Source organism: Triticum aestivum, chromosome 2D, assembly GCF_018294505.1.
Source record: "Triticum aestivum cultivar Chinese Spring chromosome 2D, IWGSC CS RefSeq v2.1, whole genome shotgun sequence".
Classification (NCBI taxonomy): Eukaryota; Viridiplantae; Streptophyta; class Magnoliopsida; order Poales; family Poaceae; genus Triticum; species Triticum aestivum.
The window spans coordinates 458,212,680-458,220,264 of NC_057799.1; positions in this window are offsets into that span (position 1 = coordinate 458,212,680).

The following is a 7,585-nucleotide window of genomic DNA, read 5'->3' on the forward strand; positions in this document are numbered from 1 at the left end:
TACTCACGCTTCATCAGAGAGGCAATGGTGTTGGTGTAGAAGCCCCTCGTGATTGATTCCCCCTCTGGCAGATCGCCGAAAAAGGCCCCAAGATGGGATCTCACGGGTACAGAAGGTTGCGGTGGTGGAAAAGTGGTTTCGTGGCTCTCCCTGATCGATCTAGGGTATAAGAGTATATATAGGCAAAAGAAGCACGTCGGTGGAGCTACGAGGGGCCCACGAGGGTGGGGGCGCGCCTACCCCCCTGGGCGCGCCCTCCTGCCTCGTGGCCACCTCATAGAGTTCCAAACTTCAACTCCAAGTCTTCTGGATTGCTTTCGGTCCGATAAAGATCATCGCGAAGGTTTCATTCCGTTTGGACTCCGTTTGGTATTCCTTTTAACAAAACCCTAAAATAGGAAAAAAAAACAGAAATTGGCACTGGGCCTCCGGTTAATAGGTTAGTCCAAAAAATAATATAAAAGAGCATATTAAAGCCCATTAAACATCCAAAACAGATAATTTAATAGCATGGAACAATAAAAAATTATTGATATGTTGGAGACGTATCAATGATATCGACGATCGAATCTTGGGCAAGTAACATACCGATGACAAAGGGAACAACGTATGTTGTTATGTGGTTTGACCGATAAAGATCTTCATAGAATATGTAGGAACCAATATGAGCATCCAGGTTCCGCTATTGGTTATTGACCGGAGATGAGTCTCGGTCATGTCTGCATAGTTCTCGAACCCGTAGTGTCCGCACGCTTAACGTTCAATGACGATTGGTATTATGAGTTTATGTCTTTTGATGTACCGAAGGTAGTTCAGAGTCCCGGATGTGATCACGGACATGACGAGGAGTCTCGAAATGGTCGAGACATGAAGATTGATATATTGGAAGGTTATGTTTGGACACCGGAATGGTTTCGGATGAGTTCGGCCATTTACCGGAGTACCGGAGGGTTGCCGGAACCCCCCGGGGGCTTAATGGGCCTACATGGGCTTTAGTGGAAGAGAGAGGAGGCAGCCAAGAGGTGGGGCACGCCCCCAAGCCCAATCTGAATTGGGGAGGGGGCCGGCCCCCCTTTCCTTCTTCCCCTCTTCCCCTTCCTCCCCCCTCCTAGCTGGACTAGGAAAGGGGGGAAACCTACTCCTAGTAGGAGTAGGAATCCCCCCTTGGGGGGCGCACCATGAGGCCGGTCGGCCCCCTCCTCCCCTCCTTTATATAGGGGGGAGGGGCACCCCATATACACACAAGTTGATTCTTAGCCGTGTGCGGTGCCCCCTCCACATATTTCCACCTCGGTCATATTGTCGCAGTGCTTAGGCGAAGCCGTGCGTCGGTAACTTCATCATCACCGTCAACACGCCGTCATGCTGACGAAACTCTCCCTCGACCTCAGCTGGATCTAGAAGTTCGAGGGACATCACCGAGCTGAACGTGTGCAGATTGCGGAGGTGCCGTGCGTTCGGTACTTGATTGGTTGGATCGTGAAGACGTTCGACTACATCAACCGCGTTACTTAACGCTTCTGCTTTCGGTCTACGAGGGTACGTGGACACACTCTCACCACTCGTTGCTATGCATCTCCTAGATGGATCTTGCGTGATCGTAGGAAAATTTTGAAATACTACGTTTCCCAACAGTGGCATCCGAGCCAGGTCTATGCGTAGATGTTATATGCACGAGTAGAACACAAAGAGTTGTGGGCGATAATAGTCATACTGCTTACCAGCATGTCATACTTTGATTCGGCGGTATTGTTGGATGAAGCGGCCCAGACCGACATTACATGACTGCGTTCATGAGACTGGTTCTACCGCCGTGCTTCGCACACAGGTGGCTAGTGGGTGTCTGTTTCTCCAACTTTAGTTGAATCGAGTGTGACTACGCCCGGTCCTTGTTGAAGGTTAAAACAGCAAACTTGACAAAAAAATCGTTGTGGTTTTGATGCGTAGGTAAGAACAGTTCTTGCGAAGCCCGTAGCAGCCACGTAAAACTTGCAACAACAAAGTAGAGGACGTCTAACTTGTTTTTGCAGGGCATGTTGTGATGTGATATAGTCAAGACGTGATTATATAAACTGTTGTATGAGATGATCATGTTTTGTAACACAGTTATCGGCAACTGGCAGGAGCCATATGGTTGTCGCTTTATTGTATGAAATGCAATCGCCATGTAATTGCTTTACTTTATCACTAAGCGGTAGCGATAGTCATAGAAGCAATAGTTGGCGAGACAACAACGATGCTTCGATGGAGATCAAGGTGTCAAGCCGGTGACGATGGTGATCATGACGGTGCTTTGGAGATGGAGATCAAAGGCACAAGATGATGATGGCCATATCATATCACTTATATTGATTGCATGTGATGTTTATCCTTTATGCATCTTATTTTGCTTAGCACGGCGGTAGCATTATAAGATGATCTCTCACTAAATTTCAAGGTATAAGTGTTCTCCCTGAGTATGCACCATTGCTACAGTTCATTGTGCCGAGACACCACATGATGATCGGGTGTGATAAGCTCTACGTTCACATACAACGGGTGCAAGCCAGTTTTGCACATGCAGAATACTCGGGTTAAACTTGATGAGCCTAGCATATGCAGATATGGCCTCGGAACACTGACACCGAAAGGTCGAGCATGAATCATATAGCAGATATGATCAACATAGTGATGTTCACCATTGAAAACTACTCCATCTCACGTGATGATCGGACATGGTTTAGTTGATGTGGATCACGTGATCACTTAGATGATTAGAGGGATGTCTATCTAAGTGGGAGTTCTTAAGTAATATGATTAATTGAACTTTAATTTATCATGAACTTAGTACCTGATAGTATTTTGCATGTCTATGTTGTTGTAGATAAATGGCCCGTGCTGTTGTTCCGTTGAATTTTAATGCGTTCCTAGAGAAAGCTAAGTTGAAAGATGATGGTAGCAATTACACGGACTGGGTCCGTAACTTGAGGATTATCCTCATTGCCACACAGAAGAATTACGTCCTGGAAGCACCGCTAGGTGCCAAACCCGCTGCAGGAGCAACACCAGATGTTATGAACGTCTGGTAGAGCAAAGCTGATGACTACTCGATAGTTCAGTGTGCCATGCTTTACGGCTTAGAACCGGGACTTCAACGACGTTTTGAACGTCATGGAGCATATGAGATGTTCTAGGAGTTGAAGTTAATATTTCAAGCAAATGCCCGAGTTGAGAGATATGAAGTCTCCAATAAGTTCTATAGCTGCAAAATGGAGGAGAGTAGTTCTGTCAGTGAGCATATACTCAGAATGTCTGGGTACCACAATCACTTGACTCAGCTGGGAGTTAATCTCCCAGTTGATAGTCTCATTGACAAAGTTCTTCAATCACTGCCACCAAGCTACAAGAGCTTCATGAAGAACTATAAAATGCAAGGGATGGATAAGACGATTCCCGAGCTCTTCGCAATGCTAAAGGCTGCAGAGGTAGAAATCCAGAAGGAGCATCAAGTGTTGATGGTCAATAAGACCACTAGTTTCAAGAAGACGGGCAAAGGGAAGAAGGGGAACTTCAAGAAGAACGGCAAACAAGTTTGAAAGATCGTGGATGTCGCCTAGAGGGGGGGGGGTGAATAGGCGCTTTAAAATAATTACGGTTTAGGCTTGAACAAATGCGGAATAAACCTAGCGGTTAATTTGACAAGCACAAAACCTACAACAACTAGGCTCACCTATGGCACCAACAACTTATGCTAAGCAAGATAAACAACTAAGTGATAGCAAGATATATGACAAGAAACAATATGGCTATCACAAAGTAAAGTGCGTAAGTAAAGGGTTCAGTTAAGAGATAACCGAGGCACGCGGAGACGACGATGTATCCCGAAGTTCACACCCTTGCGGATGCTAATCTCCATTTGGAGCAGTGTGGAGGCACAATGCTCCCCAAGAAGCCACTAGGGCCACCGTAATCTCCTCACGCCCTCGCACAATGCAAGATGCCGTGATTCCACTAAGGGACCCTTGAGGGCGGTCACCAGACCCGTACAAATGGCAACCCTTGGGGACGGTCACCGAACCCGTACACTTTGGCAACCCTTGGGGGCGGTCACCGGTACCCGTCAAATTGCTCGGGGCGATCTCCACAACCTAATTGGAGACCCCGACGCTTGCCCGGAGCTTTACACCATAATGATTGAGCTCCGAACACCACCAACCGTCTAGGGCGCCCAAGCACCCAAGAGGAACAAGCTCAAGGGCACCAAGCACCCAAGAGTAATAAGCTTCTCAACTTGTAACTTCCACGTATCACCGTGGAGAACTCAAACCGATGCACCAAATGCAATGGCAAGGGCACACGGAGTGCCCAAGTCCTTCTCTCTCAAATCCCACCGAAGCAACTAATGCTAGGGAGGAAAATGAGAGGAAGAACAAGAAGGAGAACACCAAGAACTCCAAGATCTAGATCCAATGGGTTCCCCTCACATAGAGGAGAAAGTGATTGGTGGAAATGTGGATCTAGATCTCCTCTCTCTTTTCCCTCAAAAACTAGCAAGAATCCATGGAGGGATTGAGAGTTAGCAAGCTCGAAGAAGGTCAACAATGGGGGAAGAACACGAGCTCAAGAGATAAGGTTCATTGGGGAAGAAGACCTCCTTATATAGTGGGGGGAACAATCCAACCGTTACCCCCACTTCAGCCCCGCAGAGAGCGGTACTACCACTTGGCCAGCGGTACTACCGCTTGCCCCTACAAGCGGTACTACCGCTCCCCCTCGCGGTACTGCCGCTGGGCCCAGAGCGGTACTACCGCGGTGGCAGGGCGGTACTACCGCATACGAGCGGTACAACGGCCCCCACTGCCGTGGCTAGTACCGTAAAACCCGACACGAAAAAAGACCCCTCGAATCGAGGCGGTACTAGCACGAGACCGCAGCGGTACTACGGCTGGGGGCTACCAGCGGTACTACCGCTCAGGAGCGGTACTACCGCTCTAGAGCGGTACTACCGCTTGTAGCACCCAAGCGGTACTACCGCTCCGGCCCGCGGTACTACCGCTAGGAAACCAAAACTGCCATAACTTCTGCATATGAGCTCCGAATTGAGCAAACTCAAGCTTGTTGGATTGAGGACGACGAGTAGCATCAAAACAGCAAAACTCCTCTATTTGTTGGCAGGGAAGGTATGCCAACAAATAGAGGAGTGAAACCTCCAACCGAGAAGAACCGGCATAACCTCCAACATCGAAAACATCATAGAAGATGCGAGTGAACTCCGTTTTCGATGAACTCGAGCTTGTCATCAAGATGACCATAAGCTCCAAAACTCACAAAGAGAAGAACCAAACAAGAACCAATAAAGATGATGCAAGGATGCAATGGTTTGAGCTCTCTATGAACGATACGATCAAGCTACTCATCGAGAGCCCCCCCCCTTGATAGTACGGCAATCGATCCTATAACCCGGTCTCCCACCTACCATCATGAGACCAGTAAAATAGAAAACCTATCAAGAGCAAACCTTTGCCTTGCACATGGTCCACTTGAGCTAGATGATGACGATCTTGACTCCCTCAAGTTGGACCACCTTTCTTGGTTGCGTTGGCTCGATGAAGACTAGTTGATTGCTCCCCCATGCTCCACTATGGGTGAGCCACTCTTCCGCACATCTTCACAAGTCCATTGTCACCACAATGGACGGCAAGCTTCAAGCATTTGATCTCTTCATGATGCTTCACTTGAACTTGCACACCGCAACATCTTCACAAGTCCATTGTCACCACAATGGACGGCAAGCTTCAAGCATTTGATCTCTTCATGATGCTTCACTTGAACTTGCACACCGCAACCTAACCCCACAAAGAACTCTCACGAAGATCATGGGCTAGTACACAAAGCGTAATTGACAATGCTCACCACACCATGGGATCGCTTGATCCCTCTCGGTACATCTTGTGCGCTTTGTGTGTTGATCAACTTGATTCACTCTTGACTTAGTCTTGATCAACCTTGACTCTTTCCAACTCTCTTCATTTGGATGATGTCTTGAAGGTAAACATGAATGATCACACAATCTTCTTCTTCAAGACATGCTTGCAATAAGCTCAACTCTCACATGACCAATCTTTTGATAATTCCTTAATAACACCTTGGTCACCACATAAACTCCTTGAAACCAACACATGGACTTCAAGAAATGCCTATGGACAAATCCTTCAAATATAACTCAAGGCAACCATTAGTCCATAGAGATTGTCATCAATTACCAAAACCAAACATGGGGGCACCGCATGTCCTTTCAAAGTTGCTGCTCAAGTGAAGAAGCCCAAGTCTGGACCTAAGCCTGAGACTGAGTGCTTCTACTGCAAAGGGACTAGTCACTAGAAGCGAAACAGCCCAAGGTATTTGGCGGAGAAGAAGGATGGCAAAGTGAAAGGTATATTTGATATACATGTTATTGATGTGTACCTTACTAATGCTCGCAGTAGCGGCTGGGTATTTGATACTGGTTCTGTTGCTAATATTTGCAACTCGAAACAGGGGCTACGGATTAAGCGAAGATTGGCTAAGGACGAGGTGACGATGCGCGTGGGAAATGGTTCCAAAGTCGATGTGATCGCTGTCTGCACGCTACCTCTACATCTACCTTCGGGATTAGTTTTAGACCTGAATAATTGTTATTTGGTGCCAGCGTTAAGCATGGACATTATATCTGGATCATGTTTAATGCGAGATGGTTATTCATTTAAATCAGAGAGTAATGGTTGTTCTATTTATATGGGTAATATATTTTATGGTCATGCACCCTTGATGAGTGGTCTATTTTTACTAAATCTTGATAGTAGTGATACACATATTCATAATATTGAAGCCAAAAGATATAAGTTTAATAATAATAGTGCAACTTATTTGTGGCAGTGCCGTTTAGGTCATATTGGTGTAAAGCGCATGAAGAAACTCCATGCTGGTGGGCTTTTGGAATCACTTGATTATGAATCACTTGATGCTTGCGAACCATGCCTTATGGGCAAGATGACTAAGACTCCGTTCTCCGGAACAATGGAGCGAGCAACAGACTTGTTGGAAATAATACATACTGATGTATGCGGTCCGATGAGTGTTGATGCTCGCGGCGGGTATCGTTATTTTCTGACCTTCACAGATGATTTGAGCAGATAGGGGTATATCTACTTGATGAAACATAAATCTGAAACATTTGAAAAGTTCAAAGAATTTCAGAGTGAAGTGGAAAATCATCGTAACAAGAAAATAAAGTTTCTACGATATGATCATGGAGGAGAATATTTGAGTTACGAGTTTGGTCTTCATTTGAAACAATGCGGAATAGTTTCGCAACTCACGCTACCCGGAACACCACAGCGTAATGGTGTGTCCGAACATCATAATCGTACTTTATTAGATATGGTGCGATCTACGATGTCTCTTACTGATTTACCGCTATCATTTTGGGGTTATGCTTTAGAGACGGCTGCATTCACGTTAAATAGGGCATCATCTAAATCCGTTGAGACGACACCATATGAACTGTGGTTTGGCAAGAAACCCAAGTTGTCATTTCTTAAAGTTTGGGCTGCGATGCTTATGTGAA